We start from the raw sequence: 24,529 nt of genomic DNA, 5'->3' as shown, positions 1-24,529 counted from the left end.
GAACGATTGCTCGCAAGCCTCCGTGTGGGCTCGAATCTCTCTAATTTTATCTTCACGGTCTTCTCACGAGGTATATGTAGGAGAAAGCAGTGTATTGGTCGACTCTTTTAGCAATGTACTCTTTTGGAACTTTAACAATAGACCGTAACGTGCTGCGGAAGGTCTCACTTGCAGCGTTTGCCACTGGCGTTAGCTGAGTATCTCCGTGACGCTTTCGCCTTACTAAATGAACCTGTAACGAGACGTGTTGCTCTTCTTTGTATCTCCTCTATTTCCTCTGGTACGGATCCCTTACTGACGAGCAGTATTAAAGTATTCGTTGAACCAGCGTTTTGTAAGTCACTTCCATTGTTGATGGAGTACATATCCTGAGGATTCTTCCATTGATGTGGTCGTTACAGTACAAATAGCTCCGTACGCATACTACTAGATATTTTGTGGAAGTAACTGCTTCCATTGAGTATTCTGCAATTATACAATCATACAGTAAAGGGTCTTTCTGTCCATGTATTCGCAATACGTTACATTTGTTTTGTGTTGATTGTCAGTTGCCACTCCATGCCCAAAGCTTCGATCCACTGCAGCAGGTCTTCCTGCATTTCGCTACAATTTTCTAGCGTCGCGACTCATCTGTATACAACATCATAGGCGAAAAGCCTCATCGAACTTCCGATGTTATCAACTAGGTCATTTATATACCTGTATATTGTCAAAATTAATGATCCTATAACACTCTCGTAGGGTACGCCTCAAGTTACTTTTACGTTGAAGACTTCTCTCCGTTCAGAACAAGATGCAGCGTTTGGTTTGCTAGAAACTCTTCAAGTCCAGTCACTTTGTTGATCTGGTATCCAAACGCGCGGATTTTGCTCGTTGGCCGGCAGTACGGAACTGTATCGAATGCCTTTCGAGGGGCAAGGAACGTGGTCCGAGCTGGGTTTCACAAGATCGTTGTTTTGGGGACCTATGATGGTTCCTACAGATGAGATGTTCCGTTTCCAGAATAGTCAAAAATGGCTCTGAGCACTATGGGACTTAACAGCTGAGGTCATCAGTCCCCTAGAACTTAGAACTACTTAAACCTAAGTAACCTAAGGACATCACACACATCCATGCCCGAGGCAGGATTCGAACCTGCGACCGTAGCGGTCGCACGGTTGCAGACTGTAGCGCCTAGAACCAGAATAGTCGAGCGTAAAACATGTTCCAGTATTCTACAACTGTCCGACGTTAGAGATGTAGGCCTATAGTTTTGTGCGTGTGTTCGACGGCCTTTCCTGAAAGCGGGAACTACCTGTGATGTTTTGCAATCATTAGGAGCTCTTCACTCCTCAAGAGAATTACGGCACCCTGCTGCTGGAAGAGGTGCAAGTTCCTTCACACACACTATGTAGAATCGATTTGGTACCTCGTTAGTTTCAGTGGCCGGCCTTTCCTCTTTTGAGCGATTTCAGTTGGTTTCCTATCTGTAGGCATTAGCACTGTTATTTCCGCTCCTGACTGTCGTTCTTACCTGTTTATTCACTGTGTTTATCTTGTGTGTTGATGGCGAGCACTCTTAAGATCGTCGGCTAAAACGAGGGGTGGATATAAACGTTTAGTTGGTACATGGAAAAAATAGTTACGTAGCTGATTTTTTGTTTGTTTGCAGGAGTTTTTTTGCGTTCTTGGTGCACGCCACAGTACCGGATGACGCGGTTAGAGGAGGGGAAAAAAAGAGAGAGAGAAAGGACGCAGTCCATTGATCAAGTGGAGAATGGGTCCGCCTTTTTGTCTTGGCTGCTCTAGCGACGGGTTACGATACTGTTGTTGTTGTTGTTGTTGTGGTCTTCAGTCTTGAGACTGGTTTGATGCAGCTCTCCATGCTACTCTATCCTCTGCAAGCTTCTTCATCTCCCAGTACCTACTGAAACTTACATCCTTCTGAATCTGCTTGGTGTATTCATCTCTCGGTCTCCCTCTACGATTTTTGCCCTCCACGCTGCCCTCCAATACTAATTTGGTGATCCCTTGATGCCTCAGAACATGTCCTACCAACCGATCCCTTCCTCTAGTCAAGTTGTGCCACAAACTTCTCTTCTCCCCAATCCTGTTCAACACCTCCTCATTAGTTATGTGATCAACCCATCTAATCTTCAGCATTCTTCTGTAGCACCACATTTCGAAAGCTTCTATTCTCTTCTTGTCTAAACTATTTATCGTCCACGTTTCACTTCCATACGTGGCTACACTCCCTACAAATACTTTCAGAAACGACTTCCTAACACTTAAATCTATACTCGATGTTAACAAATTTCTCTTCTTCAGAAACGCTTTCCTTCCCATTGCCAGTCTACATTTTATATCCTCTCTACTTCGATCATCATCAGTTATTTTGCTCCCCAAATAGCAAAACTCCTTTACTACTTTAAGTGTCTCATTTCCTAATTTAATACCTTGAACATCACCCGACTTAATTCGACTACATTCCATTATCCTCGTTTTGCTTTTGTTGCTGTTCATCTTATATCCTCCCTTCAAGACACCATCCATTCCGTACAACTGCTCTTTCAAGTCCTTTGCTGTCTCTGACACTATTACAATGCAATCGGCGAACCTCAAAGTTTTTATTTCTTCTCCATGGATTTTAATACCTACTCCGAATTTTTCTTTTGTTTCCTTCACTGCCTGCTCAATACACAGCTTCAATAACATCGGGGAGAGGCTACAACCCTGTCTTACTCCCTTCCCAACCACTGCTTCCCTTTCTTGTCCCTCGACTCTTATAACTGCCATCTGGTTTCTGTACAAATTGTAAATAGCCTTTCGCTCCCTGTATTTTACCCCTGCCACCTTTAGAATTTGAAAGAGAGTATTCCAGTCAACATTGTCAAAAGCTTTCTCTAAAGTCTACAAATGCTATAAACGTAGGTTTGCCTTTCCTTAATCTTTCCTCTAAGATAAGTCGTAAGGTCAGTATTGCCTCACGTGTTCCAACATTTCTACGGAATCCGAAACTGATCTTCCCCAAGGTCGGCTTCTACTAGTTTTTCCATTCGTCTGTAAAGAATTCGCGTTAGTATTTTGCAGCCGTGACTTTCTTTGGGATTGGGATTATTATATTCTTCTTGAAGTCTAAGGGTATTTCGCCTGTCTCATACGTCTTGCTCACCAGATGGTAGAGTTTTGTCAGGACTGGCTCTCCCAAGGCCGTCAGTAGTTCGAATGGAATGTTGTCTACTCCCGGGGCCTTGTTTCGACTCAGGTCTTTCAGTGCTCTGTCGAACTCTTCACACAGTATCATATCTCCCGTTTCATCTTCATCTACATCCTGTTCCATTTCCATAATATTGTCCTCAAGTACATCGCCCTTGTATAGACCCTCTATATACTCCTTCCACCTTTCTGATTTCCGTTCTTTGCTTGGGGCGTGTGAATATTAATATGCATTAGGACCGCAGACACGTACATGAAAACAAACAAAAAATCAGTTGTGTAATTTTTTTCAGGTAGGTGTCAAACCCTGCACCTACAGGGCTATTTGCAGCAGACTCGCTCCGCAGCTCATTAAGCTGAGTACAGAGCGAAGTGTCGCCCGCCAAGGCTGCGGCCACGGCCGCGGCCGCGGCGACGCCGCATTCCGCCACGCGGCGCCGCTTCTGGGAAGCGCCCTGCCGCTGCCAGGAGACTCGCCTCGCGCCGGACTGGCGCACGCACGCTCCCTCCCTCGTGGCCGGCCGCCAGCGCCGTCAGCATGCGCGCCCCGTTCTTCTGTTGGCCGAGGAAGTCTCGCAGCCGCAGACACCCGCTTCTGTCATTTATTGCTCTTGACGTGGCTGGCAGGCGCCAGCGTTCGCGAGTGTTTAATTCATAGCCCGTTTTCACGATTCTATAAGAAAACGCCCGCAGACGCTACAAAATTCAAATGAAGAGCGAAGATTCCCCCCCGTGACATCGTAGAATAAGACAATCTTTACAACATGTAAATTTCGAAAAGGGGGACAGGTAGAAAGGTGCGGTTTTCGGCATAATGTTCATCCGCCCCCCTACCCTCCCCTACTAGATGCCACAGTGTGTGGAATGAGTTATAAAGATCAAATCTGACACCCAGGTCCAGAGGAGCTTCTGGCCACCTTACGGAAGCACATCACATCACGCGCAACCGCCAGACAGATGTAAAAGAGATTCGAGGAATCCGCAAGTGTCGTGAGTAGAACGAGTTCTGAGCGTCCGAGCACGGGTGATGCAGAGGTACAACAGGCATTTATTCGGAGCCTTACCAAATCAATCCATCAAGCGTCTCGACATTGCAGCTACCACCAACAACAGTGCACAGGGTGCTTCACAAGAGACTGTAGCTTCACGCGTAGAAAGTGCAGCAGATGCATGTGCTTCAGCGTGATGACTGACCATAAGCGGAGAGCATTTGCGATTGAGAATCTCAGTCTCAGCGACAATGACCTACACGACCTGAAAAATGTTCATGGACCAAGTTGGTTTCATGTTTCCGGAAGGTAAACCGACACAATGTGAGGATCTGGGGCTCTGAGAACACCCACTTTAGCATGAAAATTGTATGCAACAGTCCAAAAGTAAAAGTGTGGCAAGGACTGCTTTATCACCATGTGGTGGGACTGGTTTTCTCTGCCTAGGCGTCAATAACCTGGGCTGTTTATTTGGTCCTGTTCGAACAATTTGTATTTCCACAGGTCTAAGGACATCAACCTGAAATCATTCTGCAGCAGGATGGTGCCCCTCCACAGGCGGTCTCGATGTTTAAGGATGTTACGACACATTTCCAGTTTCCTGGACTGGTAGAGGAGAATTCGCTTCCTCGCACCAAGGGCTCCAAACATAACCATATTAAATTTTTTCTTTGCTTTCTTACATTCCATACGTTAACGAGGATATAGTAGGCCATATATGAGAGAAACTGGATTATAGCTTAGATATCTTGCGTATTACAGATGGTGCAAACATTGTAGTCTGCAAAACGGCAGCTAGAACTAAAGGTGTCCGTGAACATTATACCACAAACGGCACTTCCCTACCTGTCCCCATTTCTCACATACACGTGACCAAAGTTGTAAAAAGCAATTTGTAACACCGTGTATGTCGCTGTCTTCTTCTCGCGTCTGTTGGAAGTAAAATTAAAATTGACGCCTGCCAATGTCAGTACGATCCACTGACGACCACTTTGTCTCTGTTATGAAATTATAATATCCCCTTCTCCCACCGATGTGGAAATAACATTTTCTACCGTCGTGGACATATAACTGGTGACGTGTGAGCACACAGTTTCGCTTCGTGACATAATGACACTCCACAGTTGCTAAAGAAAACATTTGAGTGCAAAATTTTGGAAATTTTTGGTAAGGTCTTACGGGACCAAACTGCTGAGGGCATCGGTCCCTAAGCCTACACACTATTTAATGTAACTAAAAACTAACTTAGGCTATGGGCAACACACACACACACCCATGCCCGAGGGAGGACTCGAACCTCCCCCGGGACCAGCCGCACAGTCCATGACTGCAGCGCCTGAGACCGCTCGGCTAATCCCTCGCGGCCCCATAGTGCTCAGAGCCTCACCAACAGCTCATTTGCGGTGCTATATTTAACCATACGGTTTAGCTTCATATACTTTCACATCTGTCGGTGTGCGCTGTTAAATATGTTACACTCAAGCGCCAAAGAAACTGTTATAGGCATGCATATTCAAATACAGAGATATGTAAACAGGCAGATTACGGCGCTGCGGTCGGCAACGTCTATATAAGACAACAAGTGTCCGGCGCAGTTGTTAGATCGGTTACTGCTGCTACAATGGCAGGTTATCAAGATTTAAGTGAGTGTGAACGTGGTGTTATAGTCGGCGCACGAGCGATGGGACACAGCATCTCCGAGGTATCCATGAAGTGGGGCTTTCCCGTACGACCATTTCACTAGTGTGGTGTGAATATCAGGAATCCGGTAAAACATCAAATCACCGACATCGCCGCGGCCGGAAAAAAATCCTGCAAGAACGGGACCAACGACGACTGACGAGAATCATTCAGCGTGACGGAAGTGCAATCCTTCCGTAAATTCCAGCAGATTTCAATGCTAGGCTGTCAACAAGTGTCAGCGTGCGAAACATTCAACGGAACATAATAGATATGGACCTTCGGAGCCGAAGGCTCACACGTGTACCCTTGATGACTGCACGCCTCTCCTGGGCCCGTTAACACCGATATTGGACTACTGATGACTGGAAACATGTTGCCTGGTCGGACGAGTCTCGTTTCAAATTTTATCGAGCAATTGGACTTCTACGGGTACGGAGACAACCTCATGAATCCATGGACCCTGCATGTCAGCAGGGGACTATTCGTAAGCATCCTGTCTGATCACCTGAATCCATTCATGTCCATTGTGCATTCAAACGGACTTGGGCAATTACAGCGGGACAGTGCGACACCCCACACTTCTAGAATTGCTACAGAGTGGCTCCAGGAACACACTTCTGAGTTTAAACACTTCCACTGGCCACCAAACTCCCCAGGCATCAACATTATTGAGCATATCTGGGATGCTTTGCAACGTGGCTTTCAGAAGAAATCTCCAGCCCCTCGTACTCTTATGGATTTATGAACAGCCCTGCAGCATTACTTCAGACATGAGTCGACTCCATGCCACGTCGTATTGCGGCACTTCCGCGTGCTCGCGGAGGCCCCACACGATATTAGGCTGTGGTGTACCTGTTTCTTTGGCTATTCAGTGTATGTTCATATAGGAAAGGCGTTTATTTTAAACTGTTATCAAATAATAAATTTGACATGATGCTTTGGTGTAGTTCGTAAATTGCGTATTATTGACGGGATGTGACTTCCAAAATACTTAATTTAATAGATCCCTCTCACTGGGTGGCGAAAAACATAGCCGCCGGAATATTGGCTACTTCATACTACATAAGCTCTCCAGCTTCGAATGCTGCGGGGTGTATGCTGGCGAGTGGAATGGCGGAATGCAGCGAGTGAAGCGCGACCGCAGGCCGGGGAACCTGTGTGTCCAGGAAGGCAGCTGCCCGGCGTTTCCTGTGTGGCGAGGCCGCGGCAGGCCATCCGGCGGCAGCACTGCGAACCGGCCGCGGACCTCAGCAGCGCAACAAGCACTCACTGCAGGTCTTTTCCGATGACAATTCTACAGCTATACGGACTACTAAATTATTCTTTGGCATTGTGAATGGGCAGGTGATATGCGATATCTCGATTTAAAACTTGTGGCTAAAAGTCCTACATCAAGAACTCGAATTTTCTTTACTGACTACTGGTTTCGGCTCATTTCCGAACCATTTTCAGATCGTTCTAAAATGTTGTTCAGTGTGTGACACTCATTACTCGTCGTTGTATTTTTTAGAGCTAAGTCACCCTATTTATATAAAGCATTCTAAAATCTTAGTTATGTAAACTGTCAATATTAATCACTGATGAATTTACGTAACCAACCAAGAGTTTCACTTTAGGATGTTTTATTGAAATAGGGCGACTTAGATCTAAAAAGTACAACGATGTGTAATGAGTGACACACTCTGAACAACAGTTTAGGTTGACCTGAAGATGGCTCGGTAATGAGCCGAAACTGGAAATGACTAAAGAAAATTTTCATTCTTGACATAGAATTTTTATCTATTCGTGTTTTAAATTAAAGTCCTCTGCAGCTTTTTTCTGTGGAAGATAATCTCAGGAACTGCTCTAAGAGTTTTGATATGGTTTTCAGTAGGACTGACTTAGACGAGGAAGGCTTGGTATATAATTTTAATTGTAGTAATGAGTGTGTAATGTATGTATTGTTGCCTTTCCTTATTCGGAGTGAATCTTGTCGCAATCGTGGGCGCTACGTACTGATCAGTTAAGGAGCAGGCGGTATCTGGCAGTAAACAGCCGCTTTAACTGTAGAAAGCAGCGAAACCTGACCACACTGTTACCTACATTACTAAACGGTTATCCCGGTTCATGGGTAATGGTGCACTGTCCCATATGTAGGTTGCCTATCTTGTTCCTGGAGCAACAGAAGTTTTATTTCGCATAATTATTGACCGAATTTAAAAACTTAAAATTTTGTCATCTATTCATTATGAGGTATAATTTTATTTTAAAGACCAGTATTATAGGTAGAGATTATGTATACGTCTTGTGGCAGTGTAACTCACCACATGCAAATACCCAGACTAAGTTCATACAATATTTGAGAATGAGAGTACTTAATGACTTGTAGCAAACTTTACACATAATTTCAAACTGTTACAAAAACTCTGTTAATTTATCTTCCCAATGGGACCTCAGTGTGAAACTGTCGTCTACATGCCTCCAAAATACAAATGGTTTAAGGGCCTTTGATCCCTGTGCTTTCCCTAAAAGTTAGCCATCAATGTAGGTAGAGGGCTACAAAATAAATAAATAAATAAAATTAAAAAATAGCTCCAAGCATTATGGGACTTAACAGCTGAAGTGATAACTAAAACTTTGACTACCCCAAATAATACGAACTTGTTTTGCGTAATGTTCGACCCTATTTTATTTTGTACGTATTCAAATGGTTCAGATGGCTCTGAGCACTATGGGGCTTAACATCTGAGGTCATCAGTCCCCTAGAACTTAGAACTACTTAAACCTAACTAACCTAAGGACATCACACACATCCATGCCCGAGGCAGGATTCGAACCTGCGACCGTAGCGGTCGCGCGGTTCCAGACTGAAGCGCCTACAACCGCTCGACCGCAACGGCCGGCTTCACTTTGTTGAAACAATTTCTACAGGGCGCAGACCGCTGCTCTAAAAGTTAACAAAACCACGCAATGAAAGCTGAAATTAGTGTAGCGCGTTGTCGTACTGTAACAATTTGCCCATAAAAACACGCACAAAGTATGCAACACAAAGTAGGCATCCTCTTACAAACTCCATATGTTTCTTTTAAGGAATTTGAAACATAGTCGCGTAGTTCCCAAACACAGTACCGACGGGAAAAAGTGGCTTTTGACGGTTTTCTTCACACTTTATAAAACTCTTGAGTGAAATATTACTATCTTTTCTCCCCTATTCGAGATTGTATGTTTCTGATACACAGACTTCGAAAATGAACAGCATTAAGCACGTTGTATAAACTTCGACCTTGGCTAACAATCGACATACGCACTCTCTGGACTGGCTAAGTATTCTGTCGCTGAATCACCGTGCCGGGACTGCATGAGTGTGATTAATGCCGAAAAAAAAGACCTTTTGTCCAGCGCGTTCCTCAGTGAGCAACGGGGTGCAATGTATAGATGTACCTCTGCTGCACATTGTCAACGTAATTAATATTTCTGAATAAGTTGCAAAGTAAACACTGCTCCAATTTACGACGACATTTTCAAGCAACATACGACCAACAAATTTAGTAACGACATGTTAAGCATCCATCTAATACAAGCACACAGAGACACACACACGGTGAACTCGAACCGCCGATAACATTTCTAAGGTCGTGTAGGTATTTTTCCAGAATTCTTTTTAGCAAGAGGACCCGCGGTCTCCAGTGGCTCGCCACAGAGTAATTGAATGTCGGTCGATTCCTTACACACCTCCCCCCCCCCCTCCTCCCCCCTAAATCAACTTCGTATCTGTATTGCACTGAAAATATCTGCTCAAAAGTGTAAATGTCAACGGTATTCGCCATGTGTCTTGTTTGGGAATTCCATTCACTCACTGTACATGTTACTGACAACAGTAATGCCCACTTCATCTTCACCATCAAATTTGCATTCAGTACTGTTCGGTTCTGTTTTGGGTTTTTTTCGGTGGAAATGTTAGTTGTGCGCTGGCAGTCACAGCAGTACTAGGCCAAGGTTTACTTGTAGGGAAGCGGGCGGGATGCATCTCGTGTGTGGTTTCACCGAATCCAGTGGAAGAGCGGCACATCGAGGCCTTGCCGGCAAGGAAATCTCCCTATCGCCTCCCCCCCCCCCCCCCCTCAGATTTAGTGGTAACATGGTCCAACGGATAGGCCATCAAAAACTGAACAATCAGCCGTGAAAACAGGAAGAAGATGTACTGAACCGTGAAAAAAGATGTAAAATCGGAATAGTGAATGGTCCAAGTTCAGCATGTGCAACTTCGAGCAACTCTGCGTAGCAACGGCTTCGTTGTTATGTGCTCACGGTTTTGGACTGCGACGCGGAAGATCCTGTTCAAATCTCCCACCAGTTCCCCCCTTTTTTCCACAATGTTATGAACTGTCCATTCGGTCATTGACGTGTCGTGGTGTAACGTCTGTTTGCAACAGCGAAGTGTAAGTAAGGGACTTCCAGAAGCACATACATCTTATTTGTTTCACACTAGTACCACATGTTATGACTCTTGCGTTCCGTTTAAGAACTTTTGATTCATGAATTCTTTTGTTGTAACGTATTTCGCAGTCTATGCGGGATCTCGCTGTTCTCATTATTCCTCACATTTACTTCGACGGTAATATATTCTTACCAGATGACTCACATACTGCAACCAATGAATGGTATGATAATTGCCAAGATTACAGAAGGAGAACAGACACGTCAATGGCCGGACGAGAAGTTCATAATTATGTGAAAAAAAAGTAGAATGGGGCACATGGGAGATTTGAACAGGATCTCCCGCATCGCAGTCCAACATCAAGTCCACTCAACCACGATGTCATAGTTCTGTTACTTCACTAGATGTTGCACATCTTGACCTTCTTGGTTTCATACTTGGCCTGTGTTCAGTTTTTGACGGGCTATCCAGTGGCCATTTTACCCCAATTTTTGAGACGGATGCGATGGAGAGTTTTCCTTGTGAGTTGATCTCGCAGCGACGTCAACTACACCACAGGACTTTAATGTCCCTCTGATGGTTGTTGCATTTCGTATCGTACGTGTTTGGTGATTACAAATTACAGGCTTTTTCTCTGTTCTGATGTTATTTTCGCAGAAACAACGGTAGTGGAGGCAACACATCAAATACGTCGTGATCAAGTAATTACAGTTACTTTCTATACAAAAGAAATAGGGTATTGGAATGTAACTGAGATGGTTAAGCAAATACAGAGCTTGGACAAAAATATAGAAACACCAGAAACACAAAACATTGCTATGGCTAATATGGTGCGGGGAAAATCGTTGGCATTTAAAACAAAATTGGTTCAAATGGCTTTGAGCACTATGGGACTTAACATCTGAGGTCATCAGTCCCCTAGAACTTAGAACTACTTAAACCTAACTAACCTAAGGACATCACACACATCCATGCCCGAGGCAGGATTCGAATTTGCGACCGCAGCGTAGGCTAAATAATATTGAGACCCGGTGACTCTGATGGCCATGGGAGATGTGACACTGCATCCTCGTGCCCACAAAACTGCTCCTGTACGAAAGGATCTACGTGAGCAGGGACGCTTTTGTTTCGGAGCACAGCATTACCACAGCGGAACAGACATTGTACCATGGGATGGCCTGGCCTGGTCAGCTAAAATTTCACTAAACGACGTTTCCTGTCTAAGTCAGCCGTGGACGATGATCTATAACCAAGAGGGCGAGAGCTGCTCTTCTCTCTTCTGAGTAGGCTTCTGTCCGTTATGTTCAAAATGTTCAAATGTGTGTGAAATCTTATGGGACTTAACTGCTAAGTTCATTAGTCCCTATGCTGACACACTACTTAACATAAATTATCCTAAGGACAAACACACACACCCATGCCCGAGGGAGGACTCGAACCTCCGCCGGGACAAGCCGCACAGTCCATGACTGCAGCGCCTTTAGACCGCTCGGCTAATCCCGCGTGGCAATCGCGATAACACTCATGTGTAGTGAAAATACAACCTTATAAACAAAGTTCAAGTTTCTGCAAATATTTTTTAAGTAATTTCATAAATATGTCCTGGTTCAAATGGTTCTGAGCACTGTGGGACTTAACAGCTGTGGTCATCAGTCCCCTAGAACTTAGAACTACTTAAACCGAACCAACCTAAGGACATCACACACACCCATGCCCGAGGCAGGATTCGAACCTGCGACCGTAGCAGTCGCGCGGCTCCGGACTGAGCGCCTAGAACCGCGAGACCACCGCGGCCGGCAATATGTCCTGGGTTGTACTCAAAGGAGTATGGTAATAAGGCCTGTGTTGCATCCAGATATTGTAAGACTGTAAAGTCTCAGTAGCTGTCTGACAAATTACAGGTGGTTTTACTCCTGAGAATGATTCTCGATTTACAAGGTCGTATTTTGGATTTACTATGAAATCAAGCGAGAAGCAACTGCAGAACTACTTAATCCTTGAGGACCTAGCTGGCATAACACGTGTTAATGTTGTGTGGCGGAGGGGGGGGGGGGGGGGGGGGGGAATTGATTGTGATCAAATAAAATCGAATGCTAGACAGGGACTTCAGGGACTTGAACCCTGACACCTGTCCCTATTGATTAAAATAAAGTAGACACTCTCACGATGTCGTACGTAGAAACAAACATTCCCAACATCAAAGTAGACGACGTGATCCAGCCGAGCGCTCGTCAAGGAATGAGCGACAGCTAGACTACATGCGTTACCTCGACGTGTCCCACATAATCGTTCGAAATATGGGTAAATAAAATTTGGGTATAACTCTAGAGCGGAGTGGCACCGTGATGTGGCGATCACGGGGGAGCGCGCCCGGGCCGCCGAATAATGCATGAGGGCGCGCAGGTACTGCCGCGGTGACGCGCCGCGGGAAGCTTGCCAGCGCCGTCACCACTCACCAGTCACCACGGGCAAGCCTGGGAGGCGGCCTTGGCAGCGACGGAACAAAGCCCACCAACTGCTGCTTGGTTAGTCATCTGCGCCGTTCACTTGGCGACCTGTCCGTCACAATTGTCTTTCTACGCCCTCATTACGAAGGGGTAGTCGTAAAGTTCTAATTCTTTTGCATGTACATGTCTGCAGTCTTCGTAGAGACCGAAATTCCAGCGCCACTGTACGGTAGCTCGCCGTTTGAGGAGCCGTGGCGCAGTTCATTGCTGCTGTATCCATGGGGATTTTATTTCGGATTCTCTAGCGGCGTGATGATGATGTACAGTGATGCTGGGATTTCATTCCGTACAGGACTGCAGATATGTACCCACAAACAAACAAAAATTAATGTGTAACTTTAGTTCTTTCGAAGTGAGAATCAAAAGTTTGTCAACGCCAGTGCCTCGACGGATACACTGGTTCCTGTCAGATCAGCGAAGTTAAGCACCGTCGGGCGTGATACGTACTTGGATGAGTGGCCATCTGGGTCTCCATGTGCTGTTCACCTACGTTGGTACAGCTTGCGTAGTGATGCCAATTGAGGAGCTACTTTACTGAGAAGTAGCAGCTCTAGTTCACGAAAACTGACAACGGTCTGGAGAGCGGTTTGATGACCCCCCACCCCTCCGTATCCACATCCGATGAAGCCAGTAGGCTGAGGCTGACACGGCGGACGAATTGAAACTTTGGCTACCCTTCCAAACTTGGTATGTAAGAATCTTGTTGTCCTATATGCTTGTTCTTGCACTTAATTCTCTGAATAGAATTCTGTCTATCGAAGTCACCACCAGAAAGCTACGAGTAAACAAGAAATGTTCCACATGTTTCTTCTGTTAAGTCAGCGAAAGGTACTGGTGTGAGTTCCATTACTGTTCAGAACCATGTCTGCACTTGTTGGGTAAGTAAATAATTATTACCATGCCAGTGCGTGGAAATCTTTAAATTTCGGGACTCTTATGCAGTTTCTTGCCCCATGAGTGACGTTCAATATTGGTCGCGATTGCTATTAATTATTATTATTTTTTTTTATATCACGGATTGAGAATCCTCGAAGTCGAGATCTCAAATAAATTTTTAGTTTGATTACTAGTTTCAGGTACGCACGAGCGACCTTCAGATCATAGTAACATTCTCGATTAGTGCAATTACCTTCAAGAATTTTTTGTGATCTGAAAATGGCTCGTGTGTTCCTGAAACTAGTAATCAAAATAAAAATTTATTTGTAATCTTAACTTCGAGGATTTTCAATCCCAAATATAAAAGTTACGACAGGCCCCATCCCTCCAACAGTTAGTCCAGCTACGAATCGTACATTAGGCGAAAACCCGATTCTTTATCGACATCGTGTGGCCACAGTTGTGCGACGGCGCTGTAGTCGGGACTATGCTGCGACTGTGATGACGGAACAAATTTTCGTCACCAACATTAGATTGAGAACGATATGGCGAGAGGTTCAGTTCCTGGTCGCTGAACGGTGGACTATTGGCCAAAACTCTAGATATCGCACATGGACTGAGCGTACTGACATTAAGATAATAGTCCATGCGTTGGATGGAAAAGCTAGTACTATGGTAGAACGCTTTGTGTATATGTGATGTCTGTTTTTCGGACATGTCCACAAGAACGGATACTATTTCCATTCTGCAGTCACTATGAAACAAGACACAAAGGAATTAATGCCAGTGGCATAATTTGTATCAATGAGGCAACTTGAAAACTTGTTCCAGACTGGGTTTCGAACCCAGTTCTCCTGCTTACTAACCAGATGCGCTGACCACTACGCCATCCGGACACAGTGGCCACCACAACTGCACGGACTACTCTAGTTAAACCCGAATTTTCGACTTACACCACGCACTATTGATGTAATGTTCCCGCTCGTTACTCGCGGCAACTCGCCTATTTCCGTAAGAGGGAATTAGGGCGTTGAAGACCAGTGATCTTCTCATTGCAGATGCACACTAAGCTCGAACTCTTACGGCAGTTGCTGAGATGCCGGGAGTAATGAGGCTAATGTTTAGGGGCACTACATCAGTAGTTTGTGGTATATGTTGAGATCTTGGGTCTGACGGGAGGCGTGCTAGAGTAGTCCGTGCAGTTGTGGTGACCACTGTGTCCGGATGGCGTAGTGGTCAGCGCATCTGATTAGTAAGCAGGAGACCCAGTACAAATTTTCAGTTTCCCTAGTTCTTTAATTCTGTTGTGTCGGCGCGAGGTTTCAGTTTCTCCTTTCTCTCTCATCAGTCGTCACTGTAATCAACAGAAGTAGCGGTTGCAGCCGCAGCAGTACCACAAACACCAACAACAACAATGAAACAACACATACCGGCACACTACATTGTACTTTTTCACCACAGTTACCCACACTAAAACAGCTACGACATTTAAGCCGCTAGATGGTGTCACCTAGACAGTACTGTAACAAGCCGAGGAACCAAAGTAATAGTGTTACAAAGTACGCTCACGAAGATTTGATGTGTATGGTATCACATCACGGGCCACCTCTGTCTGTTATTTCTAGGTCTCGAAAATTACACTTGTTGCCTGTTCCTATTTCTGAAGCTGGCGTGTCAGTCTACTTTCGGGACGCCTTTGCCTGCAAATTTGCCTTCGTTCCCTCTGTGCGAGCGACTTCCACACTATTTAGATAACTTGCTTACGCGCGCGTTTATAGCGTCCATTATCTTCAAACCGGCATCACGCTCAGTTGGCTATTGCCGCCTTGCCGGCACGAGACTCCGGTCGTCGCGACCTCCGGTGAGAGGAGGCGGCGGGCATGGTCCAGCAGGCACAGGTCAGCGAGACGTGTTGCATTATGCGCTCTCGAACGGCTGTGCTCGCTGGCGCTTTTTTGTGTGCTTTCCGAATCGGGTGTGACGTCTGGCGGGCGGGCCCGCTGGAACTAGCCCGTGGCAGTCATCATCTCAGGGCCACACGGCGCTGCCTGTCTGGACAAAAAAATTGTCCAAATGGCTCTAAGCACTATGGGACTTACCATGTGAGGCCATCAGCTCCCAAGACTTAGAACTGCCTAAACCTAACTAGCCTAGGGACATCACACACATCCATGTCCGAGGCAGGATTCGAACCTGCGACCGTAGCAGCAGCGCGGTTCCTGACTGCAGCGCCTACAACCGCTCGGCCACAACGGCCGGCTATCTGGAACATCTGGAGCTGATGAGTGTTCTCACTGTGCTGGAGATAGGTGGGACTGATAGCGAGTTTCCGGGAAAGACGTGTCGACTCTGTCTCCAAATTTATTACTAAATTTGTTACTACAGTGAATCCGTTTACTATTAAATATGCACATATATACTCTGCAAACAACCCGAACAAATTCTGTCACTTTTGAAAGTCGTTAAGTTCACTAACAAATACCAATCTGGGGTTGTAATAGCAACACTTTTACCTAAATTAACTCTGTCGAAAGTGTACTGTGTTTTATTTACAAAATGACGTTTGAAATAGCTGGCATGTGCTAGCTCCACTGTTAAAAACATCAGTATCCCAATAAACAGAATCAGTGAGAACACCCAAAAGAAAGCCGTCGACTTAGACCTCAGAAACCGATCTGCAACAACAGAAGTTTTATTGATTGGCGACTCCATGGAGTGTTCTGTGCACCACGACCGGATAATGGATATAATTGGAAGGAGAAACAGCATTGGTCGTATTTTTTTGTTTTATTATCCGAAAAATCGATTTCGGTCACTTAGTGACCATCCTCAGTGCTGTAATATACAATTAAAATTGGTAGGCACTGGTATCAACAAGCTTATGTGATCGCTCTAAGCTTGTTGACACCAGTGCCTACCAATTTTAATTGTATATTACAGCACTGAGGATGGTCACTAAGTGACCGAATATCGATTTTTCGGATAATAAAACAAAAAAATACGACCAATGCTGTTTCTCCTTCCAATTATATACAACAGAAGTTGTTGCAGTGGCTGGGGCATTGTTCTCCTTGTTGCTTCCTGCCATTCAGTTCTAATTTTTTTTCCCTGAGGCTTGGATAAATAAATGATCATTTAAGGCGATTTTGTTTTCTTTCCTCTAGTGGCATGCAGAGGTATTATAACATGGGTGTTTCAATGAGTACCAGGACTGCAATCATCTACCAGCATACAAAAAAAAGTTACATAATTTTGTTTTTTCGAAGTCATAACTAAAACTTTGACTACCCCAAATAATACGAACTTGTTTTGCTTAATGTTCGACCCCACTTTATTTTGTAGATATTGTGAATTACTCACCTGGTGCTTTTTTTTCTTCCCCGTTCTTTGCAGAATTTCGACTTTATAATCCACTTTCCATTGCAATTTTTTTTCTCAGGCAGTTTACTTGAAAGGGCGTTAGACAGCAAGAAGGAAATCACGCACTTTCGTGGCGAGAGTGAGACGATGCGCGGGGTCCCACTTCGCCGCAAGAGAACACGGTTTAATGTGCGGCTGGGAGCTGAAACGACAGGGCAGCCTGTGTTTGGGTGGTGAGAACGCACAGAGGCGGCAGACGTTGAACCCGAGTCGCACCGGAAACCGCGCGCGCCCCAGCCCGGCGGCCTGCTTCCGGCGTGTCTACCCGCTTCGTTGTCCGGCTTCTGCTCTCGTTGGCGGCCCTGCGCTGTTAAAGATACTCGCCGAGAGTGTCCCGCGCTCTTTGGCTTCGCTGGTGAAATGGATTTGTTGGAGTGATTGTTACTGGGGAGCACATTCTTCCTACACTCTAAAAAAACGACACACCACGGAGAATTTATCCGGATAGCGCGGAAATCGGTAGCTGGGATGAACATGAACAGACAAACAAACAAACGATTACAATTTCAGAAAAGTTGGAAGATTTATTCACGAGAAGGAGCTTCACAAATTAAGCAAGTCAATAACACGTTCCTCCACATTTGGCCCTTAACGCAAGCAGCTATTCGGCTTCTCGTTGGTTTGATACGCCTTGCTGGGGGGGTTCTGGAAAGCAAGGGTCAAGAATAGCTGGATAAAGAACTGGGGGAATACCAAGGAGGCTTCAAACCTTCGAGAAGCTGAGCCGAACAAATAATTATTCTGAAATTAATCGTAGCTTACTACCGCAAACGAAACAGGCTTCTCTCAACTTCATTCATGTATTTTAAGAGAGCATGTAATTCTGTCAATAGACCTTCCTGTTAACAATTTTGAGACATTTCGAACTATAACCAAAATTAATTAAACTGATGGAGATTATCTTAACAAATACAAATTCTAAAATTAAGTTCAGAGGGAAACTTTCTGAATCATTCCTGGTCAAAACTGGTTTAAGGCAGGGAGATGGCCTGTTACCACATCTTTTTAATTGCGCCCTTGATGACATAATGGGGGAAAGGTATAAGTACAATCCAAAGAACAGTAAAATTGGAAAACAAAAAGATGATATAAAGTTGAACCGTTTAGGGTTTGCGGATGACCTCGCTCTTCTCCTCAACAACATTAAAGAAACCAAGCAACAATACGATCATTACAGGAAATACCTCAGAGTACTGGCCTTCAAATATCTTCTGGAAAAAAAACAGAAATAATGCTAACAGAACAGCCACTGACAAACAAAATAAGAATTGGAGAACACGACATAAAAATTGTTGAAAAGTTTAAATACTTTGGAGAAGTAATAACACTCAACCTGAATGAGAAACCATCACAGCAGAGTAGACTAAACAAATTGATTAAAATACATCATGTTACCAAGAACACATATAACAAAAAATGCCTCTCAATAGTCACAAGGCAGAAACACTACAAAATAGTCACGCAGCCGCAAATAACGTATGCCAGCGAAACTATATTTGGAACAAGCAACACTGTAGCAATAGACAGATCATTCAAAACAGAAAGCAAGATAGTTAGAATATGTATAAATAAAAAATACAAAACAGATCTCTTTCCTAGGACATTTGATGAAGACAATAGAAAATAGAATTAGCAGGAGAATAATTGAAAAGTTATGGAATGGTAAGAGCGGCATTAGATGGAGCGTAGAGTTCATAATATTGACTAAAGCGGTCCAATATAGGCCATGAAATAAAAGAAAATAAAATATCGTGTAAAGGTGTTGGGCAGGAATTACTTACATCTGTATTAAAAGAAAAAATACACTGCAGCATGTAACCATGTTTACAAATTAATTTGGGATGTGACTTTAAAATGAGTCGTTCCGAAACATTACGATTTATCGTGAAAAACGATCCATGGAACTTGCAACTAACTGATTAACTAACAAGCTGCTGCAGGCGATTATCAGAAGCAGAGCTCAAAGTCATGCGATTAATATAACCCTGTGTTTCTTTCATCTGTACTCTACCTCAAATCATAATATGAAACGAAAGAAGTATAGCCAGTTTAAAAGCTATTGTAGCATCCTACAACTGTTCACAATTAAGGTATTGTACACTAGAATTTTTGGAAAGCACGAAGACAAGTAGTAGAAATTGTCGCCCTGTGCGGCCGGGTAATATCTTGCTGAAATATAAGCCCAAGATGGCTTGCCATGAAGGACAACAAAACGAGGCGTAGAACATCGACGACGTACCGCTGCGCTGTAAGGGTGCCCTGGATGACAACCAAAAGGATCATGCCGTGAAAAGAATTGGTACCCCAAACCATGACTCCTGGTTTTTGGGCCATATGGTGGGCGAAGGTCAGGTTATTATCCCACAACTGTTGTGTCGTCTCCAAGCAAGTCTTCCGCCTGGAGTAGAACTGCCTTCAGAGATGAGTCTCGCGAGTTCCGATGGCCAGCGAAGGCCCTACTGTGACCAGCAAGGTCCCCGGATCTATCCGCAATTGAGAACGTTCGGAGTATTGTGGGCAGGGCCCTCGAAACAGCTAGAGGTTTTGGCAATCTAACCCGCCAATTGGACAGAATTTGGCACAACATCCCTCAGGAGGCCATCCAACAAATCCGTCAATTTATGACAAGCTGAATAACTTCCTGCATAAGGGCCAGAGGTGGACCAACACGTTATTGACTTGCTTAGTTTTTTGGAACTCTTTCTCTTGGATAACCGTTCACTTTTTCTGCGATTGTTGTCATTTGTTTGTCTGTACATGTAATGCACATCTACCGATTTCGTCCCATTCGGATAATTGCTTCGTGGTGCGGCATTTTTTTGTGTGTGTATTACGATGACATGACTCCCTTAATATACAGGGTGATTACATGATGATATTAACAAACTTTCAGGCATGACGGAGTACAGGAACGATTGAGTCCGAAGGTATAAGTGAGAATCTACTCGCACAGACTAAGGGCTCCAACTTGCGAACCTTAACGTACGTAATTTCCACTGAATTGTCCTCAGTGCCCTCAGATATTTTTCTCTGCTGATGGCCTGGTAACGGCGGTGGTAAAGTGATCAGAGAGACCGAAAATCCTAAGTATACAATATAGTAGTAATAATTAATTCCATTTACCTGCAGAAGTTTCAAAAACTGCTACCGGTACATTAGAATATGTGTTCAAAATGGCGCCGTCACCCAGCGTCATGCAGGCGTGGCATCGGCGCACAGAATTTTGTCGTGCCCGTTTAAGTCATGGAGACGGACAGGCCAGTCCATTCACAGAATATCCTCTCGTTGCATGAGCTCCTTCATCTGCACTATTCGGTGCGGCCGCGCGTTGTCATCCATAAAAATGAAGTCAGGACCGAATGCACCCCTGAAAAGACGCCTATGGGGAAGGAGTACATCGTCACAATAACGGTGACCGGTGAGGGTACCATGTTCAAAGCTTTGGAGGTCAGTACGCCCATCTGACATTGATTTCCCACACCACAACAGCTGGAACAACTAAAACGATCATGTTCGAAGATGTTCCTGGGTGCATCATTTGATCCCACCTCTCGCCATATGAGGGTACGTTCAGCATTGAACTTTTCCACATTATGAATGAGCTGGGCTATATTGTTTTAGTCCTCTAGTGACGCGTTACGTTACTCTGTCATGGTGATTAATATATACCAGGAGACATACACCTGAAAATAATAAAAAATAATCATGTAACTAAAGTTTTCGAGATGACGATTAGAATTTTATCACTATCTCTTGCACAGTATCGTAACTAGCGCGTAACGTTGGTGTATTATGCATAATTGCACAATGCAAGCCTTACATCCCGCCACTATTCTCGTAGGTGCAAGCCATACATCCCGCCACTATTCTCGCAGGAATATACACTACTGGCCATTAAAATTGCTACACCTCGAAGATGACGTGCTACAGACGCGAAATTTAACCGACAGGAAGAAGATGCTGTGATATGCAAATGATTAGCTTTTCAGAGCATTCACACAAGGTTGGCGCCGGTGGCGACACCTACAACGTGCTGAAACGAGGAAAGTTTCCAACCGATTTCTCATACACAAACAGCAGTTGACCGGCGTTGCCTGGTGAAACGTTGTTGTGATGCCTCGTGTAAGGAGGAGAAATACGTACCATCACGTTTCCGACTTTGATAAAGGTCGGATTGTAGCCTATCCCGATTGCTGTTTATCGTATCGCGACATTGCTGCTCGCGTTGATCATGATCCAATGACTGTTAGCAGAATATGGAATCGATGGGTGCAGGAGGGTAATATGGAACGCCGTGCTGGATCCCAACGACCTCGTATCACTAGCAGTCGAGATGACAGGCATCTTATCCGCATGGCTGTAACGGATCGTGCAGCCACGTCTCGATCCCTGAGTCAACAGATGGGGACGTTTGCGAGACAACTACTGTCTGCACGAACAGTTAGACGACGTTTGCAGCAGCGTGGATTATCAGCTCGGAGACCATGGCTGCGTTTACCCTTACACTGTATCACAGACAGGAGCGCCTGCGATGATGTACTCAACGACGAACCTGGGTGCACGAATGGCGAAACGTCATTTTTTCGGACTCAACGACGAACCTGGGTGCACGAATGGCGAAACGTCATTTTTTCGGATGAATCCAGGTTCTGTTTACAGCATCATGATGGTCGCATCCGTGTTTGGCGACATCGCGGTGAACGCACATTGGAAGGTGTATTCGTCATCGCCATACTGGCGTATCACCCGTCGTGATGGTGTGGGGTGCCATTGGTTACACGTCTCGCTCACCTCTTGTTCGCATTGAAGTCACTTTGAACAGTGGACGTTACATTTCAGATGTGTTACGACCCGTGGCTCTACGCTTCATTCGATCCCTGCGAAACCCTACATTTCAGCAGGATAATGCACGACCGCATGTGCCGGTCCTACACAGGCCTTTATGGTTACAAAAAATGTTCGACTGCTGTCCTGGCCAGCACATTTTCCAAATCTCTCACCAACTGAAAACGTCTGGTCAATGGTGGCCGAGCAACTGGCTCGTCACAGTACGCCAGTCACTACTCTTGATGAACTGTGGTATTGTGTTGAAGCTACATGGGCACCTGTACCTGTACACGCCATCCAAGCTCTGTTTGACTCAATGCCCGGGCGCATCAAGGCCGTTATTACGGCGAGAGGTGGTTCTGGGTACTGTTTTCTCAGGATGTATGCACCCTAATTGCGTGAAACTGTAATCACATGTCAGTTCTAGTATAATATATTTGTCCAATGAATACCCGTTTATCATCTGCACTTCTTCTTGGTGTAGCAATTTTAATGGCCAGTAGTGTATCTGTGCACTCCCTGTTGAAACGCAGATATCCCGTGAAGATGTTCTGTCGGCTGCCCGTTCCTTTAACCTTCAAGAAACGCGCGAAGCGCGGGCGCACACCTGGCGCCAGGGGAACAAGGCAGTGGAGGGGAGGGGAGGGTCGCGTGCCGCGCAGCTGCTTGCCACGGCAGCTGCTGCTTTGTGCCGAAGATGCCGCGCGCATTGTCACCGGAACGCCTTATAAGACGGAGCCAGTCTTAAAAGACGCTGCCAGGCCTCAAGGCACGCGCCTTGTACTCTCGGGGCCCGTACGGAAGAGGGACACAGCGTGCAAGCGTGTGTAGATCCTGCGTGGGCTACAAGTTCTCAGAAACATCGGCAGCCTCCAATGCATACTATAATGCAAAGAAAGATGTAGGTTTTTAATCAGCATCGGCTAATTTACTGCGTTAGAAAATGATATTAACACTAATAAAACATTCTGAGACTTTCAGACATGAATGACACTGTGGGGTCGTTGATGGCTTGTATAAGGAAGTATTAAATTAATGTTTTTTTTAATTTTATTTTTATCTTCATTAATCTAGAGCGTTATATAAATACAATTTTATCAAAAAAATTTAAGCAATAGCAGCCCACAATAGCAAAAAAGAAGTCTTTTGAGCTTAGTTTCGGCACTGCTATGAGTGCCTTCAAAAGAAGTACAACACTCAAACTGGCGTATAACATAATTACGAAATTGTAGGATTTTTTGAAGTGTAAGTACTGACTAGGACTACAAAAAAGAAACAGTACTTACACGTCACGTATAAAAATAAAGATCAAGCCATAAAACTTTACTCACAAAATTTTTGAAATAGAATACATAGAAGGCAAGCACCTATGGGCTGCTCACACGTGTCGAGCTAATGCAGCATCAGACTGAGGCGGCCGCGTAAGCAGTTGCGGGCAGGTGAACACTGAGTGCTGTACTTCTGATCAAGGCACTCATAGCACTGCCGAAACCTAGGTCAAAAGACTACTTTTTTGTGACAGAGGGCTGCTTTTGCTTTAATTCTACTTTGCAAACTGTCGCTGACCACGCAGCCATGTTCAAAATTTTAACATTTTTATCATCTATGAGCTTATACACCTGTAATCAATTTAATATAGTACCTTTGCTAGAAATTACAATAAACTGAACCCATGCTTTTAAGCTTTCCTTCTCGTACATCAGAACTATCTTCATGCATTTTGGTACATATTTTCAAATTTGGAAATGAACTGTCGCAAACTAGTTACTTACATTCATGTAATCTTTTGTGGTAGACTAGGCTCCGTCAAAAATGGTTCAAATGGCTCTGAGCACTATGGGACTTAACAGCTGAGGTCATCAGTCCCCTAGAACTTAGAACTACTTAAACCTAACTAACCTAAGGACATCACACATATCCATGCCCGAGGCAGGATTCGAACCTGCGACCGTAGCAGTCGCGCGGTTCCGGACTGCAGCGCCTAGAACCGTTCGGCCACCGCTGCCGGCTAGGCTCCGTCATCTTCACTATTACCATCGGACTCTGCTTCAGACTTGTCCTCGACATCATCATTTTCAATTATGCTATCATCTTCTTCAACGACATTAATTTCTACTAAATCATTGAACCCGCTGTAGTTTGTATTGTCAGTGGTCTGCGTAATCATCCAAAATTTTCCTAATTTGTTCTACGAAAAATATTATAAAATTAGTAGTAAATGGTCTATAGAATATCAGTATTTTTAACAGCTATACATGACATATATTTTAAAAGAAGGCAAGATACCTTGTATACGATACTGTTGCACGAACCACATTGCACGATCGCATGTACCCAAACACCAAAAAGGTACACAGAAAAATGTAGAACACGCTTGACAGATGCTGGCTCCGTTAGATACACAAACACTGATGGTAGACAGAAAAAAAAACATGTAACAGCAAGTGGTGAAAGCGCAGTTAGAAAATAAAATGGCAGGGTCTCGGGCAATCTCACGTTGTGGTTCTAGGGTTAAGAATGACTATTCAGCCGCAAATTATCTGCTCTGTTGCTTAGTTTATGAAATTCGAAACAGTAAATAAGGCGATGCTGAGGAAATTGGTTTAGAAAATGAG

At 44.7% G+C, this 24,529-nt stretch overlaps 1 protein-coding gene and 1 non-coding gene across 3 annotated transcripts in view; one reads left to right on the top strand and one right to left on the bottom strand.

Annotated features, from left to right (window-relative positions):
• The window catches only part of LOC126457738 (MOXD1 homolog 1-like), a 175,655-nt gene that overhangs the window by 79,224 nt on the left and 71,902 nt on the right, over positions 1 to 24,529 (top strand). The gene's annotated exons all lie outside the window — the stretch shown is intronic.
• Positions 14,491 to 14,563, bottom strand: Trnat-agu (transfer RNA threonine (anticodon AGU)). The gene has a single exon. It is a non-coding gene; the product is annotated as a tRNA-Thr (tRNA).

The sequence above is a fragment of the Schistocerca serialis genome, chromosome 2 (assembly GCF_023864345.2).
Source record: "Schistocerca serialis cubense isolate TAMUIC-IGC-003099 chromosome 2, iqSchSeri2.2, whole genome shotgun sequence".
In the NCBI taxonomy this organism is placed as follows: domain Eukaryota; kingdom Metazoa; phylum Arthropoda; class Insecta; order Orthoptera; family Acrididae; genus Schistocerca; species Schistocerca serialis.
This window is presented reverse-complemented; position numbering and strand designations above follow the sequence as displayed.